Source organism: Somniosus microcephalus, chromosome 30, assembly GCF_052327205.1.
Source record: "Somniosus microcephalus isolate GS21.2 chromosome 30, FLI_Smic_1.0, whole genome shotgun sequence".
In the NCBI taxonomy this organism is placed as follows: Eukaryota; Metazoa; Chordata; class Chondrichthyes; order Squaliformes; family Somniosidae; genus Somniosus; species Somniosus microcephalus.
Window position 1 is genome coordinate 11468707 of NC_141016.1, and position 19387 is coordinate 11488093.

Below are 19387 nucleotides of genomic sequence, written 5' to 3' on the forward strand. Positions count from 1 at the left end.
CAACATCCTGGGGGTCACCATTAACCAGAAACTTAACTGGACCAGCCACATAAATACTGTGGCAACAAGAGCAGGTCAGAGGCTAGGTATTCTGCGGCGAGTGTCTCACCTCCTGACTCCCCAAAGCCTTTCTAACATCTACAAGGCACAAGTAAGGAGTGTGATGGAATATTCTCCACTTGACTGGATGAGTGCAGCTCCAACAGCACCCAAGAAGCTTGACACCATCCAGGACAAAGCAGCCTGCTTGATTGGCACCCCATCCACCACCTTAAACATTCACTCCCTCCACCACCGGCGTACCGTGGCTGCAGTGTGTACCATTTACAAGATGAACTGCAGCAACTCACCAAGGCTTCTTCAGCAGCACCTCCCAAACCCGCGACCTCTTCCACCTAGAAGGACAAGGGCAGCAGGCACATGGGAACACCACCACCTCCAAGTTCCCCTCCAAGTCACACACCATCTTGACTTAGAAGTATATCACCAATGCTTCATCGTCTCTGGGTCAAAATCCTGAAACTCCCTACCTAACAGCACTGTGGGAGTACCATCACTACACGGACTGCAGCGGTTCAAGAAGATGGCTCACCACCACCTTCTCAAGGGCAACTAGGGATGGGCAATAAATGCTGGCATTGCCAGCGATGCCCTGATCCCATAAATGAATTAAAAAAAAGTTAACAGGCAGTTAAGGGGCTTTTTTCAATTTTGACAGGTCGACCGCGGGCTTCCCGATGTCCTGACACCACGCCAGGGGAAGTGTGGCGTGCTGTGGGTCTACTGTAAGGTTTGTGCATTGATGACGGCTGCAGAAGTGGTGTGAAGGATCCAATGGTACACTGGTGAGTTTCAGAGGTAAGAAAATGTTGGGAAAATCATTTTTAATGTATTTAGGCTTTTCTGTAGGTAACAAGGTTTGAAGTATTCATGCAGTCTCACCTCATTGGGAGAACCTCTCTCACCACTTCTGTAACCTCACCTGCAGCTGCCAACTGTTTTATCCTAAGGAGAGTCACTGGAGAGCCTGGGTGCATGGGCACACCTTTGTATAGTGATTGGCAGTGTTTGCAGCACCTCAATGTTGTGAAACACTGAAAAATCATCTGTCAAAAAAAATGAGCGTGTCCCCTTTAAGAAAACCGGCAGATGATGCATCATCAACTGACGTCATCTGACACCGGCTTTCTCTTAATTGGCTGGCAAGCCCGCAGGGCGGGGCTTAACAAGTCCAATTGATGTAAAATTACACCTGTGTGTCGGGCGGCGTTGGGGGTGGGATCGGAACCTGGAAGGCAGCTGACCCGCCCCCAACTCACACCGAAAGGTAAAGTCGCGACCTTAGAGTATTGTGCACAGTTCTGGACTCCATACTACAAAAAGGATATATAGGCACTGGAGAAGGTGCAGACAAGATTGACTAGGATGATAGCAGTACTGAGAGGTTATAACTATCAGGAAAGACTCAACAGGCTGGGCCTCTTTTCTTTGGAAAAGAGAAGGCTGGGGGGTTGACCAGATAGAAGTCTTTAAAATGATGAAGAGTAGACGTAGAGAAGATGGTTCTAATTGTGGGGAGTCCAAAGCTAGGGGCCATCAATATAAGATAGTCACTAATAAATCCAGTAAGGAATTCAGGTGAAACTTCCTTACCCAGAGAGTGGTGAGAATGTGGAACTCGCTACCACAGGGAGTAGTTGAGATGTATAGTGTAGATGCATTTAATGGGCAGCTAGATAAGAACATGAGGGAGAAAGGAATAGAAGGGTATGTTGATAGGGTGAGGTGAAGTGAAGTAAGGTGGGAGGAGGCTCGTGTGGAGCATAAACAGAGGCATAGACCAGTTGGGCCGGATGGCCTGTTTCTATGCTGTAAATTCTATGTAATCTGAATAGGCAGACAGGGCCTTGTGCAAAAGACAGCGCCTCTGACAGTGCAGCACTCTCTCGGCACTGCACTCTGGTGTCATGTGGGCAGGTGGCAGAGTGGGGCTCCGAACACACAACCTCCTAACTCAGAGGCAGAGCGTGCTACCATCTGAGCCAAGCTAACAACTTTGTATTGCAAAAAACGTCAGATAGATGCAATAGCCATTAATTTATAATGGCGGTTAAGAATATAGTGCCGAGGCTGAACCACTTACTTCACAATAATGCCTCGCTTTAATTAAACAATTCTTGATGGATATGCTCTCATTATATTTAAAGGCCAGATTCTCCCACAGGATGAGATCTGCCACTCCCCAGAAATAAAAATTAATTTCTGGTCACAGGCTATTCAATGGATGAAAAATAATCTTTTCCTCTTCTTAATAGAAAGCTCAACAACAGCCCAGGCTGTGAGGTGGGCGTCTCGCTGTGTAATTGGGAATAAAAAATAAAGTTGGTTTCCTGACATTAAGTACCAGTCATTGAGATACGTGCCTAATCTTCACCAAAGGTTCAGGTACAATTGCAAAGCTTTAAATTGCCCAATTAGTCTCACTTCCACTATGCTTACTTTTAAAGGAATATCTTCATATAATCTTTGAGAAACTTTTTTCTGGGAGGGAGGGAGGGAAAGGGAATAATATTGAGCATTTTACCCTCAAGAGAGGCAAGCAATAAAGATGATTCTAGGAATTGAGAATTTAACTTACAAGGAAAATTAGAAGCCTTGCATTTATATAGCGCCTTTCACGATCTCAGGACGTCCCAAAGCGCTTTCCAGCCAATGAAGCACTGTTGTAATGCAGCAACTGTGGCAGCCAATTTGCACACAGCAAGCTCCCACAAACAGCAATGAGATAAATGACCAGATAATCTGTTTTAGTGATGGCGGTGGAGGGGCAAATATTGGCCCTGAGACACCGGGGAGAACTCCCATTGCTTTTCTTCGCTATAGTGGCCATGGGATCTTTTACGCTCTTTTTACCTGAGAGAGCAGCCGGGGCCTCGGTTCAACGTCTCATCCAGAAGACTGTGCAGCACTCCCTCAGCAACGCACTGGAGTGTCGGCCTGGATGCTGTGCTCAAGTCTCTAGAGTGGGGCCTGGACCCACAATCTTCTGGCTCAGTGGGGAGGGAAGGTTACGGAAGTTGGGCTTGTTTTATTTGGTAAAAGGGAGATTTTAGGTGACTTAATTGAAGTCTTTCTGCTGATCAAAGGAATTCACAACGCTGATCCAGGTACATTGTTCACTATCGTGAAGGGGTCAAACATCATGGGACAAAAGTTAAGAATTTGGCGGTTGGAGGTAAGAAGGGAAGCTAGCTGGACTATTTTCTCCCAAAGGATAACCGAGTTGTGGAATACATTTCTGGGGACGGTCACTGAAAGCCAACATTATGGGCAGGATTTTCATTCAGGAGTCGGGTTGGAGGCGGGACTACAACTTTCGGGATTGTAGTCCCGCCTCCATCCAGATGTGGCCAATCCATGCGATTTTAACTTGATTGACCTTGTTAAGCCCACCCAGCAGGCTCAGCAGGCCAATTACGGGCCACCCGGCAACAGGTGACGTCACAGCCTGAAATTTCATCTGTCAAGAGGTTTTGACAGTTGAAATATCAGTGTTTGAAAGCTGTTTGAAGTTGTCAAACACTGACAGTCTTACTTCTAACTATTATGTCCGCGTGTAATTGAGACACGGACTGCAGGAGTTGGTTACAACAGGTGTTTACTGAGTGGAGACAAAACTGGAACTACTATGCAAAGTTACTACACAGGCTTATATACGGGGTGGTCACTACTGGTACTGCAGTATACAGAGGCTGCAGAATATAGTTCCTTCTGCAAAGTACATACACTACAATTCCTCCCCTTTTAGCTAAACAGTACATAACATTCGATTAATAATTAAATAACATATTTACAATTACAGTTGCTAGATACATTAGCTGAAGATAAGCAATTATAAGTTCAGTCTATGAGGAGGCTTCCTGATTCTGTCTGGATAACGCCTCTTTGGGGTATCAGGTTCTTCTGGCAAAGTTGATTCGGGATCAACGTCGTTGTTTGGTTCGTCTGCTTCCAATATCACCGATTCTGAGGTAGATGCAATTGGTACTTCGGTTTCATCACCAGGTGTATCGGATCGTGGTGTGGAATTGACGTTTTCCAGTGACTCTAGAATCTGGGCAGCATGGCGTCTTACAATGCTCTCTCCAACATCCATGGTATACATTAGAGGTCCTTGCCGTGTGCAGATCGTTCCTGGCTGCCATTTCTCTGTGCGGTAGTCCCGGGCCAAAACTGGTTGACCTATCTTAAAAATCCTGGTCGGCCTTTCATTCATATTCTGAAACTGCCTGTTCTCCACATCTCTTCTGATGTTTGGCTTAACGAAATCCAAGCGGCATCGTAGTCTTCGATTGAAGAACATCATGGCTGGAGTTTGGTTGGTAACCGCATGTGTCGCATTCGGTAGGCAAACAAGAAGTTATCCACCTTGTGTTGTAGGGGTATGTCTTCATTACACATTGCCTTGATAGCCTTCTTGAATGTTTGAACGAACCTCTCAGCCAATCCATTGGTGGCTGGATGATATGGGGTGGATGTGTAATGCTTAACACCATTGGTCTTTAAGAACCTCCGGAACTCTTCAGACACAAACTGTGGTCCATTGTCGGAGCAAATCTGTTCAGGCAGCCCATTTCTGGCGAATATGGTTCGTAAGACTGTGATAGTTTTTTTCTGTGGTGGTTGAGGACATTTTTATTACCTCTGGCCACTTTGAATGTGCATCCACCGCAATTAAAAACATTGAGTCCATAAATGGACCAGCAAAATCAATGTGCACCCTTTGCCATGGAGATGAGGGCCACTCCCATGGATGTAGAGGGGCTTGTGGTGGGGCGTTTTGGACCTTCTGGCATCCTGTACAGCTCTTGGTCATCTCTTCGATTTCTCTATCGATTCCCGGCCACCACACAAATGCTCTGGCTAAGTTCTTCATTTTTACCCCTCCCAGATGACCCTCATGGAGCTCATTGAGCACTCTATCCTTCAATTTGGGTGGAATTACTACTCTGGATCCACACATCAAGGTTCCTCTGCACACTGACAGCTGTTCTCTTCTCGGCGAGAATGCTGGCAACAGTGGTTCGCCATGTGCTGGCCATCCCTTCACCGTTAGATCATAGACCCTGGAGAGTGTCGGGTCATTTCGTGTTTCCTTTTCTATGTTTGCATTCGTCACTGGTAGACATTCGACTATGGTCGAGTGGAATATCTCCACAGGATCCACTGCAGGTGCTTCTTCCACCGTCAGCAACGGTAGGCGCGACAATCCATCAGCATTCCCATGCTGTTTAGTTCCTTTGTACTCAATGTCATATTGGTGTGCCCCTAGGAAAAGGGACCACCTCTGTAGCCGTTGTGCTGTCATTATCGGGACGCCCTTCTGAGGGTTGAAAATGGAGACAAGAGGTTGATGATCAGTTAGTAGAGTAAATTTCTGACCGTGCAGGTAGTGATTGAACTTCTTCACCCCCCACACCAGGCTGAGGGCCTCTCTGTCAATCTGGGCGTAGTTACGCTTGGCTGAAGTTAACGAGCGTGAGGCAAAAGCTATCGGCCTCTCTGAACCATCAAGGAGTTTATGTGACAGTACCGCTCCAATGCCGTAGGGAGATGCATCACACACCAGTCTTATCGGTAGTGATGGGTTGTAGTGAGCCAATACTTCTCTTGAAGTGATTAGGTCTTTACTCTTCTGAAAAGCCTGCTTACATTCATCGCTCCATTTCCATGCTACTCCAGTTTGTAGTAGGGCGTTCAGTGGGTGCAGAATTGTGGACAAATTCGGCAAAAACTTATGGTAGTAATTCACCAATCCTAGGAATGACCTCAGTTGCGACACATTTTCAGGCGCTGGAGCCTTAACTACCGCTTCAATTTTGTCAGGGGACTTATGTAACCCCTCTTCATCAATCACGTGGCCACAATATGATATCTGTTTCTTAAAAAACTCGCACTTGGGGCGATTGGCTCGTAGCCCGTGTTCTCTTAGTCTAGTGAGCACCTGCTGTAGGTTGGCAAGGTGTTCACTGTCATTTTCACCTGTCACTAGGATGTCGTCCAAGTAACACTGGGTCCCCGGAATCCCTTGCAGGACTTGTTCCATTGCTCTTTGCCATATCGCCGGAGCTGATGCTACTCCGAATACCAGTCGATTGTACTGGTAAAGACCTTTGTGAGTGTTTATCGTGAGATACTTCCTAGAGGATTCTTCAACCTCCATCTGCAAATATGCTTGTGCTAGGTCAATTTTTGTAAAACGCTTCCCTCCAGATAGTGAGGCGAAAATATCTTCTATCCTCGGGAGAGGATATTGTACTGTGTGAAGGACTGGGTTCACCGTCACCTTGAAGACCCCACAGATGCGAACCTTCCTTGGCTCCTCAGACTTATTGTTTAACGTTTTCTTCATGACAGGAACGATGGGTGTCGCCCACTCACTCCAGTCTACCTTAGATAACACGCCTGCATTCTCCAGCTCTGCCTCGACGGCTGGGCGAATTGCATACGGTACCGGTCTTGCTTTGAAAAACTTGGGAATTGCATTCTCTTCTATTTTTATCGAGGCGGTTACGCCTTTAAGAGTTCCCAGTTCTTGTTGAAATACCTCTTTAGCGTTAGCTAAGATTTTTGACAATCGACCAGGTGTGACGTCGTCATCCTTTTTACCAGCCACAATCAGTGCCTGAATGGAATGCCAGTCTAAACTTATCTTTCTGATCCATTCACGTCCCAATAATGGTGGTCCACCATCTTGCAGTATGTACAGATACAATTTGTGTATTTCTTTGCCGTTGTATTCGACAGGCACCCTTATTTTCCCTCTGGGGTATACTTTCTGCCCCGTATACGTCTTCAAGACAATGGATGTCTCTTTCAAGGGTATGTGTGAGAATAGCCGCTCGTAGTCTCGTCGATTCATGACGGTCAGTGCTGATCCTGTATCCAATTCCATTTTGACTTGGGACCCTGCTATCATGAGGGTGACCGAAATGGTTCGGTGATCCTCTTTCATGATTACGTTGTGAAGTTTGAGACAGCTTAGTCTCTTGTTCCCGGATTCACTATCGCTCTTCTGGTCTTCGGAACTACTGTCCGTCATCTTTTGTACTTTCCTGTACTGTTCCTTAGTAGCCTTTTTGTTGTCGTTAGTCTTCTTTCCAGACCTGCAAACTCGTGCAATGTGTCCCATCTTTCCGCATTGCCTGCATATTTTGTCCTTGGACCAGCAGTCCTTCTGGTCATGGGTTGTTCTGCCGCAGCGATAACATTTTTCAAATCCCCGTGTCATTTCATGGGTGCCGTATTCCTGTGGCTTTTGCTGTATTTCCGCAGCTCCCCTTGCTGCTGCTTCGTACGATACTGCCAAGCTGAAAGCCTTAGCCAGCGTCAGCTCTTTCTCTGAGAGTAACCTCTTCTGGGTTTCTTCACTCAGGAGTCCACAGACAAATTTGTCCCATAGAGTATCTGTCAGTCCTGCTCCGAACTGGCAGTGCTTTGATAGCTTGCGTAGTTCCGTAAGGTAATCAGCATTGCTCTCATCTTTATGCTGATTTCTCCTGTGGAATTTAAATCTTTCTGCTATCAGCAGCGGTGTAGGATTTAGGTGTTCCTGTAGGATATCAACAATTTCGTTAAAACTCTTCGCCATCGGTTTGGCTGGAGTGATCAGGTTCCGCAATAGGCCGTACGTTCTTGCGCCCATTAAGTTTAGTAGTACCGATGCCTTTTTCTCATCGGCTACTTCGTTTGCTTTGCAATATACTTCGACTCTTTCCACATACGTGGTCCAGTCTTCTATTGCATTATCAAAGGCAGTGATATTGCCAGTCTTCGGCATCTTGGAAATCTAAGATGGCGCCTCCCGCGTTTTGTCTTCTTCCCCGATTGAACAAAAATGGCGCCTCCTGCACTTTGCCTTCTTCCCCGCTGGATTAAGATGGCGCCTCCCGCGCTTTCTGTCTTCTCTGCTGCTGCTAGCGCTGTTGCTGGCGTTTTTATGCCTTGATGGCGACGCCCTATGGTCTTCGCGCACTTCCCCCCCCGCGCTGCTGCTAACGCCGCTCTCCGCGGTCCCCGTGGCAAACTGCAGCTCCTCGCGGCTTTCTGCGCTTCTAATTTCTTTTATTTGCCCATCGTCAGAGCAAACCCTACGGGACACTTTCCTCCCTCTTCTCGGGTCTGTACGCTGCCCGGCTTCGTAGCACCGGCCGCGCCCTGTGTGCTCCACCCTCTCTCTCTCTCTCTCCTCTTCCCGACAACGCTGCTCAGCCCCGTTGAAAAGCCACCCGATCGAGCTCTATCCCGCCGCAGCCCAGGAAGGATCAGTGTACTACCTGCCACCAGCCCGATTAGCTGGAACACCATAGACAGGATAACCAAGCCCCGCTCTCGACAGCCTCTCCTGCAAATCTTCAAATCCGATGAATCAGAGGCGGTTGCCCACGGTCGACGCCCGTTTCTTCTGTTTTTTTCTCTTTCTTCCTTCTGGCCTCGACCTCTGACAACTTCGCTTCAGGGATGAATCCCCATGAGGTGGTGCAGACTGTAGGTAAGTTCGGATCTGCTCGTCGCCAGTATTATGTCCATGTGTAATTGAGACACGGACTGCAGGAGTTGGTTATAACAGGTCTTTACCGAGTGGAGACAAACTGGAACTAACTATGCAAAGTTACTACACAGGCTTATATACAGGGGTGGTCACTACTGGTACTGCAGTATACAGGGGCTGCAGAATATAGTTCCTTCTGCAAAGTACATACACTACACTAACCTGAGTTCTTCTCCACAGATTCAGTTAGAAATCTCTCCTGCACAGTAAGCTGAAGGCTGTCACTTTTGACAGTTCGCAGCCATTCTGCTTTCTGTGCTGGTGAGATGAAAGACTCCCGAGACCTAAAGGAAGGAAGGCTGAAAAGGTAAGAAAAGGTAATTTAAACTTCTTTAAACACTTTACACACACCAAACACACTTACCTTTGCACTCATGCACACATCACTCACCTGAACACCGACATCTCGACCCCTCCAAGTCCTTCAACCCGACGGTCCGCCTCCTCTAACTTGGCGTGGTTTGGAGCCGTCGGCAATCCCACACTTCAACCTTAAAAATAGGAATTAGGCTAAAAACTGCCTGTTAACTACCTGTTAACAGGGAGTTAATTGGCTCTAATCCCCTTCCCGCCTCGGGGAGACGGGTCCCTGCGCGAGTCGAGGACCCGCCTCCCGAGAAGATGGTTCGGAGGCGGGTTGGGAGCTGCTCCCAATTTTTCCCATTTTCCCAGCAGTCCCGCCTCCAAACCCACCTCCTCAGTGCTGGTAAAACCCAGCCCTAAGATATTTACTTGCTTAAGAAGAGGCAGAATCGCTGTGCTTCATTTTCGCCATCATGGCGCGAAGCTGTGATGTGTTTTAATGTAACTTATGTATCGCAACACCAGCTCAGGGAATGTGCAGAGCTGAAAATGACTTGACAAACACTCATAAAATTGGTTTGCCTTTAAATATAATAACAAGCAGAATATTTTATGATTTGGTTTTTAATATTTGATGGCTCCGCAATGATTTACACAAGGTAATGCGTTGAAACAGTGGAGTCATTTTAATATTTAAAGACTCTCTCAGAGTTTTGTAAATTAATTTCTGGCTGCGACTGCCTCTCGCTCAAGGCTGCACGACATTGTGTGTGTCAGGAGCTGCATGGGATTCAACACGATGCATCATTTAGGTAGGAGGTGCCAAAGTCACGGCAAAGACTTTCTCACATGCTTCGTGTGGACAGTGACTAGTGGCAGGCTATTCGGTCATGTGGTGTGACATGAACCTTGTCATTCATGTGAAAGTGACTTATGTATTAATACTGGGCGGCCTGCTGGTGGCGCTGTCCAGGGAGAGTATAAATACTCGGGCACGGGCCCAGCTTGTGCAGGACATTCTTTAACAGGAACTAGTGAAGGACACAACTCGATCTCCATGTTGAAAAACAGTCGATTAAAGCCTTGTTTAATACTCTGACCAAGTGCCTAGTAGTTTTCTTATGTCATGGGGCATAACAGGTGAGCTCTATCCTGTCCTCACACTCTCTTACTAACAGCGACTGGGTCACAATTAGGAGCAGAAACCCTGGATGATTCATTTCCCTCTCTTATTTGGCCCAGGACATAGGTTTTCTTAAGGCTAAGATATATTTCTTAAGGCTAAGGGGATCAAGGGATATGGGGAGAAAGCAGGGACAGGGTACTAAATTTGGATGATCAGCCATGATCGCATTGAATGGCGGAGCAGGCTCGAGGGGCCGAATGGCCTACTCCTGCTCCTATCTTCTATGTTTCTTCTATGTTTCAAAATGGGGGTTGTGGGGGTGCGGGGTGGGGGACCTACATGACTTGCAACGGGGATCAGATTTCAGTATTTGTTGTCTTACTACAACAACATCCTTCCCTTATATCGAGTCTTTTAATGTAGTAAAACATCCCAAGGCGCTTGACAGAAGCGTTATCGAGCCACGTAAGGAGATGTTGGGACAGAGGACCAAAAGCTTGGTCAAAGAGGTCGGTTTTAAGGAGCGTCTTAAAGAAGGAGAGAGAGGTGGAGAGGTTTAGAGAGGGAACTCCAGAGCTTAGGGCCTAGACAGATGACGGCACGGCGACCAATGGTGGAGTGATTAAAATCGGGGGATGCGCAAGAGGCCAGAATTGGAGGAGCGCAGAGATCTCTGAGGGTTGTGGGGCTGGGGGAGGTTACAGAGATAGGGAGGGGCGCGAGGAGGCCCTGGAGGGGTTTGATAACATGGATGATAATTATAAAATTGAGGCGTTGCTGGACCGGGAGCCAATGTAGGTCAGCGAGCACCGGGGATGATGGGTGAATGGGACTCGGTGTGCGTTAGGACACGGAGGAGCTCAGGTTTACGGAGGGTGAAGGCTGGGAAGCCGGCCCAGCACAGGAATACTTGCTGCATCACATGGCAATACTGAGTGTGCTAAGATTTGCAGGGGTTATCCTGGGAATGTGTCGATATTTTTAGGGTGGCGGTGGAGCCAGCACCCTCACCCTAGTGTAGACCAGCTACCACAGCCCAGCTCAAGGGTCTTTCGGCTGTGTGTGCCTCATGGTTCACAACACGCGGTGAGATTACTCACTACACCATGGCGAGGAGAGGAGCAGAGCCAAGAGAGCAGAATCGGGTAGAAATGTGTCTTTCGGGGTAGCGCAAAGCAGGCGGTATCCATAGCATCGCCCTACACTTACATCCCTGTTCTTCAAACTGGTAGAAAGAATGAGGAGAGGATATATAAAATAAAGGGTACAATTCTGAAGTGGGTGCATGAACAGTGAGACCTGAGGGCATGTGTGCACAAATCGTTGAAGGTGGCAGGGCAGGTTGAGAAAGTGGTTAAAACGGCTCACAGGATCCTGGGCTTCATAAATAGAGGTATAGAGTACATAGGTGTGGAAATTATGATGAACCTGTGTAAAACACTGGTTCGGCCCCAACTGGAGTACTGTGTCGAATTCTGGGCACCGCACTTTAAGAAGGATGTGAAGGTCTTAGAGAGGGTGCAGAAAAGATTGATGAGAATGATTCCAGGGCTGAGGGACTTGGCGGAAGGGTTGAGAACCAGAGGTCACAGATTTAAGGTGATTGGCAAAAGAACCAAAGGTGACGTAAGAAAAAACTTTTTTACGCAGCGAGTGGTTAAGATCTGGAATGCACTGCCTGAAAGGGTGGTGGAGGCCGATTCAATCTTATCTTTTGAAAGGGAGTTGGATAAGTACCTGAAGGGAAAAAAATTGCATGGCTGCGGGGAAAGGGCGAGGGAGTGGGACTAGCTGAGAGTCGGCACGGGCTCGACGGGCCGAATGGCCTTCTTCCGTGCTGTAACCATTCTATGATAACGCTGGCCATTTGCTTTCCACAGGGACACACGCACAGCTTGCACAGCAGAGGGCCAATATTTGATCGTGCGATGAAGTACAAAATGCTGGTGACTCGGATGATTTATAAAGAAAATGAGCGCTTTGCAGAACTGAAATCAGGTCAGCTCCAATGGGACGCAAGACAATCACAAGCGCATTGTCCAAAAGGATAGATGAACAGGGCTGCTTGAGTCTGAGCAGGGACGTTCAAAGATTGGTTCTGTAATGATGCATACAATTTCAAAGCACAGGCATCAGTCACAAAAAAACCCGCTGATAAATGAAGCCATTAGCTTCCATTTACTCCCCAATCTTCTGCCCTGCTCTCCTGAGTTTTGCCGGGATTTAGCTTCACAGGTACCTCACCCAAGTGGCCATTCTTCATCTTCATGGCCCAGAACAGCGAGCGCGAGCAGGCTGCTCAGCTACGCGGGGCAGTTTAGCCAAGTCCGATCTGTGCCGGTCGTTCCTCAACATTTGCCGTTGCACCCTAGCTGGGAATTGCGTGCGAGTTGCATCCTTTGGCATTCTCTGCTGTGACAGAACGAGCCAACATGCACTTGTCTTTTATGCTGATCAATACGAGGACTGTAAATGCTGGGGAACGGAATGCTTCAGACACGAAGGCCGGGATTTTCCAGGGGTTCAGCGGGCAGGATTGGTGGTGGGTCGGGTGGGAAATGTGATACTTTTGACAGCGGGTCAGGAACCCCGCTGTGAACCCGCCACCACGCTCCTTTCCCCGATGTCGGGTCTGTCAGCGCTGAGCAGACCCGACAGGCAGCGGCGGGCCGATCCAATTCGGGTAATTAGTGAAACTACAACAGAAAGTGCTGGAAACACTCAGCAAGTCAGGCAGCATCAGGAAGAGAGAAACAGAGTCAACATTTGGGGTCGAACCCTTCGTCAGAACTGGAAAAAGTTAGGGAGGAGAGATTGTTCAGCAGGGGCAGGGAGGAGGGGCGGAAAGAACAAAGGGAAGGTCTGTGATAGGTTGGAAGGCAGGAGAGATTGAATGACCGCTCAGCCACAGGGTCCATGCTGGTCATGAGCTATATCTGTTAAGCTGAGGCAGGAGTTCAGTGCCATTGAATCAGTTGTTGAGTTGACAGCTTCAAATTTAAGTAAAGGCTCCCACCTTACAGAGATATCTTCCCTCAGCCACAAGCTGTTCCTCACCATGCTGCAAGTCTTTACACAAGTCTCCATCCAGTCTCACCTCATTACCTCTCTCGCCATTGACAGATCACTTCTGTCATCTCAGCTTCACCTGCCATCTATTCCATCAGCATCGGTGCCCTTTATACTCTCTCACCTTGGTCCTCAGAATCCCACCACGATCAGCCCCAACACCAGCAGCACCAGGCACACCAGCAGCACCAGCAACAACACCATCCTTCTCCACAATCACCTGATGCTGCACAGGACAGAGGGCATCAGCACCCGACCACATTGCTGCCCAGGAGGCCAGGGATGGCCTCACCATGGCCAGATTTACTTCACTTGACGCTGTGCACCCTGGCTGCCACATGATGTGCCAGATTGGCAACACGCCACACCAACACCATAAAGCATCCCTACAATGCCCAAGACATTCCTTTCACACTTATCACCATTGCGGGGGTTACCGTTATGTCTCACCAGTCACTGCAACTCACTAAGCCACTTTCAAAGGTTCACACAAATCGGTTCAAGAACGCAAATTGTTGAAAATAAAGGTTTCAATGTTTGACACCACATTAACAGAAACTTTACATGAACATTGCATAAAACACCCAAGTGTACCCTTGTGAGTTGTTAGTTGGTATGATTGCACTAGGATGAGGGTGAGTGTGAGGGGTGGCTAGTGAGATGGGGAAGTGATAATGTAGATAGAGAGGGATGGGTGGAGGTGCAAGGTAAGCTGGTGTGAGTAAGTGTGGTAAACCACGTTCACTATCGTATCACTGTTAGTAGTTAGCACTGTTCACCACTGTTCGTTATAACTGTATCACTGACCACTATTGTATCACGGTACGAGGTCGCCTCTTGCCACACTGCTATACCTGGGATGACCACTGCCGACTCCGCCTTGGCTCCACCCACCAGGCCAGGTATAAAGGTGAGCGACTGGCTGGTATTCCTCCTGCTTGGATCGGATCACCCACGAGAGTGGGCTCTGTTATTTAGTCAATAAAAACCTTTAGTCACCTTCGTAACTCTTCGCCTTTTATTGGAGGAATTGATAGGTATATCAGTAAGGATGTGCAGGAGTAGGGTAGGGAAGGCAGAGTGATGGGGATGTGATGAGAGGCACAGCAGGGTGAGGTTGAGTGTGGCTTTGTACTAACGTTTCGTGATGCACTGAGATCATTGAAACGTTTGTGGCACTGCACCCAGGTCCTCCTGACCACATCCCTGCTTGTCCCCTCCTGTGCAAGGCAGTGTTGATCTCCTGGGGAGGTCTCTTCCGCCCATGGGAAAGGAAGTGGACCTCCCTGCGTGCTGTGACTCCCTCCAAAAGCATATGGAGGGAGTCATGGGAGAGCCTGGGTGCAGCCCTGTGCCTTTGTGCAGTGCTTGTCAGTGTTTGCAGCACCTCAATGTTGTAGAACACTGACAGCACAAATGTCAAAATGAATGCGGCCATGGTCCATTTAAGGAAACCAGCTGATGACACGTCATCAAATGACGTCACCAAACCTGCTTCCTCCAATTGGCCGGGAAACGCGCTGGGCGGTGCTTAACAAGCCCAATCAGGGGAAATTCATTTCACAGAGTGGGATGGAGACAGCAGCGGGGTCGCGACCCGCCACCGACGTCGCCCGCCACGGACCCGCCGAGGTGAGTAAAATCACAGCCAAAGTACTTGCAGACCTGATACAAAATGAGTCAGACTCCAATCCAACAATGTGGTTCAAAAAAAGAAAAGAAAGACTTGTATTTATATAGCACCTTTCACGACTTCAGGACATCCCAAAGCGCTTTACAGCCAATGAAGTACTTTTGAAGTGGAGTCACTGTTGTAATGTAGGAAACACGGCAGCCAATTTGCGCACAGCAAGCTCCCACAAACAACAACATGATAATGACCAGATCATCTGTTCTTGTTACATTGATTGAGGGATAAATATTGGCCAGGACACCCTTGCTCTTCTTCGAAATAGTGCCAAGTCCACCTGAGAGAGCAGACGGGGCCTCGGTTTAACGTCTCATCCGAAAGACGGCACCTCCGACAGTGCAGCACTCCCTCAGCACCACACTGCCCTGGAGTGTCAGTCTCAATCCCTCAAGCAACATCACTAAATGCTACATAAATGCTAGTATTTCTTCATACAGCAAATTACTGTGTTATGTCTGAGTCATTGCTCTGTGAATCAAACAGTGAATTTTATTTCCACCAAATCCTATCAGCACACGAAGTCAAGCCTAAAGTGTATGCGGTGCCATCCATTCATCATTCCAGTGCTCCCTGTCATCTCACCATTATATGGAGACATGTAACCCATCTCCTTCGCTGTGAAGTGGAAACTGAAGAGACTCCGGAGCAGGCATGAAGACGTATGCTTGATCTTCTGACGCCCAATTGCAGCAGACACCTGAGCCGCTGGCATTTGCAAGTGGCAGCGAGAAAGAGGCAAAAAAAATCGACAGACAACAGCAGTGATAAAGAGATAGAGAGGCAGACAACAACAACAACTCGAATCTATACAGCGCCTTTAACGTAGTAAAACCTCCCAAGGCGCTTCACAGGAGTGAATATCAAACAAACTTTGACACTGAGCCACGTAAGGAGATATTAGGGCAGGTGACCAAAAGCTTGGTCAAAGAGGTAGGTTTTTAAGGAGCGTCTTAAAGGAGGAGAGAGAGGTAGCGAGGCAAAGAGGTTTAGGGAGGGAATTCCAGAGCTTAGGGCCCAGGCAGCTGAAGGCACGGCCGCCAATGGTAGAGCGATTAAAATCAGGGTGATAGAAAACAGTGGTGTCCAAAATGTATATGGTTATGCGGATAAAGTTGTGACGCGAATAACGCTGTGTTTATGTGAAGGTATTAGAACTGGAGACAAAAGTCTCTTCGGACTAATATTAGAATAACTGGATAGATGCTTAGGATTTGTCAATGGGGACGTGATGGAGGCGGGACTCCCACTTTTTGGGTTGTAGTCCCGCCTCCATCGATTTGTGGCCAACCCACGTGATTTTCCCTTGATTGACCTTGTTAAGCCCACCCAGCGGGCTCAGCAGGCCAATTAAGGGACACCCGGTTACAGGTGACATCAGGGATTGACATTTCATCTGTCAAGAGCTTTTGACAGATGAAATATCAGTGTTTGACAGCTGTGAAGCTGTCAAACACTGACAATCTAACTTCTAACTTGAGTCCTTCTCCACAGACTCAGTTAGAAATCTCTCCAGAACAGAAAGCAGAATGCTGCAACTTTTGACAGCTGGCGGCCATTCTGCTTTCTGTGCCGGTGAGATGATGGACTCCCAAGACCTGAAGGAAGGAAGCCTGAATTAGTAAGTAAAGGTAAGTGAAACTTATTTAAACACTTTACACACACCAAACACACTTACCTCTGCACTCATGCACCCATCACTCACCTGAACACCGGACATCTCGAACCCGCCAAGCCCTTCAGCCCGACGGACCGCCTCGCTAACTTGGCGTGGTTCGGAGCCGTCGGGCAGCCCACACTTCAGGGATTAAAATAGGGATTAGGCTAAAAACTGCCTGTTACCTACCTGTTAACAGACAGTTAATTGGCACTAATCCCCTTCCCGCCTCGGGGAGGCGATTCCCAGCACAGGTCGGGTACCCGCCTCCTGGGAAACGGGCATGGAGGCGGGTTGGGGGCGGGAAGGGTTCGTGCCCCCCGAATCTGCAATTTTCCCCCCACTCCCGCCTCCAAACCCACCTCCACGGGGCTTGGAAATCCGAGCCCTTAGAATCTGTTTGTGTTTTGGTTCTCTGCGGATGTTATAGCATTCTGTACTGTGACGGCTATAAATAATCTTGCTTTCAAGCTAGCTATCTGCTGTTCTCCAGTTAGGATTTCATCCTTGTTTATGTATCTCTAATTTGACCAACTAAGGCCCAATGCCTACGTTTCTTCTGTTGTTACTAATAAGCATGTTATAATACTGAGGGAGGAATCAGAGTTTGCTTAATAGAACTGCTTGTGAAGATAATTAAAAGTTAATTAGTATAAAGACATAGAATTAAAGGAATAAAAACAGAAAGTGCTGGGGATACTCAGCAGGTCAGGCAGCATCTGTGAAGAGAGAAACAGTTAACGTTTCAGGTCGATGACCTTTCGTCAGGTCATCGATCTGAAACATTGGGCAGGATTTTCATTGGGCCGTGGAGTCGGGATTGGAGGCGTGCGGGGGGTTAAAATCCTGAAATCGGGGGTCCCGACCCTATCCCGCACCCAATCCGCCTCCATGCCAGTTTCAAAGGAGGCGGGTACCCGCCCCGCACTGGGACCCGCCTCCCTGAGGCGGGAAGGGGATTAGTGCCAATTAACTGCCTGTTACCAGGTAGTTAACAGGAACTTTTTAGCCTAATCCCTATTTTTAATGTTGAAGTGTGGGATTCCCGACGGCTCCAAACCACGCCAAGTTAGAGGAGGCGGGCCGTCGGGATGAAGGGATTGGAGGGGTCGAGATGTCCGGTGTTCAGTTGAGTGATGGGTGCATGAGTGCAAAGGTAAGTGTGTTTGGTGTGTGTAAAGTGTTTAAAGAAGTTTTACATACCTTTACTTACCTTTACAGCCTTCCTTCCTTCAGGTCTTAGGAGTCCCTCATCTCACTGGCACAGAAAGCAGAATGGCCGCCAGCTGTCAAAAATTGCAGCATTCAGCTTTCTGTTCCAGGGAGATCTCTAATTCATCCTGAGAGGAAGGAATTAACTTAGAATACAGATTGTCAGTGTTTGACAGCTTCAAACAGCTGTGAAACGCTGATATTTCATCTGTCAAAAGGCCTTGACAGATGACATGTCAATCTGTGATGTCATCTGTTGCCGGGTGGCCCTTAATTGGCCTGCTGAGTCCGCTGGGCGGGCTCAACAAGGTCAATCAAGTCAAAATCGCGTGGGTTGGCTAGAACTCGATGGAGGCGGGACTACAACCCCGAAAGTTGTAGTCCCGCCTCCTACCCGCCTCCTCAATGAAAATCCAGCACATGAAATGAAAGGAATAAAAACAAAAGAGCTGGAGTTACTCAACGGGTCAGGCAGCATCTGTGAAGAGAGAGAAACAGAGTTAACGTTTCAGGTCGATGACCTTTTGTCAGGTCATCGATCTGAAACGTTAACTCTGTTTCCCTCTCTTCACAGATGCTGCCTGACCTGCTGAGTATCTCCAGCATTTTCTGTTTTTATTTCAGATTTCCAGCATCTGCAGCGTTTTCTTTTTGTAATAGAATTAAAGGAATTGAGGGGAGTTGAGGTATCCATCTCAGGATGGAACAGTCTGTTAGATTAAAGGGAGATAGTTTGGATAACGGCAGGATGAGCAAGACAATGCTGAAGTGGGCCCCTTGATGGAGAGGGTACAAGGTCAGGCCTTGTACTGGCTGTGCCAGGGAGGTTAGGAACAAAGAGAGATAGGACGAATTCCAATGGAGGAACCTCCAAAATGAAAAAAACAAGAAAGATAAATTGGCAAAGGACATGAGGCCCCTTTGAGGGAGGGCTTTCACCTAAGAATTGAGACAAAGAACTTGACGTGCCATTGGGCACTGAGTTTATAGGAAGAGCCTTTACAGGTTAAATGGTCCTGTCCATATTTTACATCAGGCCCACCCCTAAAACAGGGTATAAGAGAAAGACCTGAAAAGCCCTTAGCACAGACGGTGGGAGAGAGAGAGCCATATAAGAGTGGGGCTGGACTAACTCTTGCGGGAGTGGACTCAACCCCTTTCTGGAGTTTCTAAACGAGAGGGAGAAAGGCCGTAAGCTGGAGAACTGTTCGCGCATGCCAGCTGTCTGTCTGATCGGGACCGGCACCAGCTGTTTGTCACGGTCGTATATTTTTGCTGTACAACTAGTTTGTTATATTCCATCTTAAACTCTGATTAAACACAATATTCCCACTGATGTAAGAAAACTACTAGGCACTTGGCCTAAGCGTTAAACAAAGCTTTAATCAACTGTTTTACAACATGGAGGTCTAGTTGTGTCCTTCACTAGTTCCTGTTAAGAATCACAGAATCACAGAAACCCCACAGTGCAGATAGAGGCCATTTCGGCCCATCGAGCCTGCACCGACACATATCCCACCCGATCCCTGTAACCCCTACACCAACACATATCCCACCCTATCCCCGTAACCCCACGTATTTAATCCCCCTAACACTAAGGGTCAATTTATCATAGCCAATCAACCTAACCCGCACATCTTTGGACTGTGGGAGGAAACCGGAGCACCCGGAGGAAACCCACGCAAACACGGGGAGAATGTGCAAACTCCACACAGACAGTCG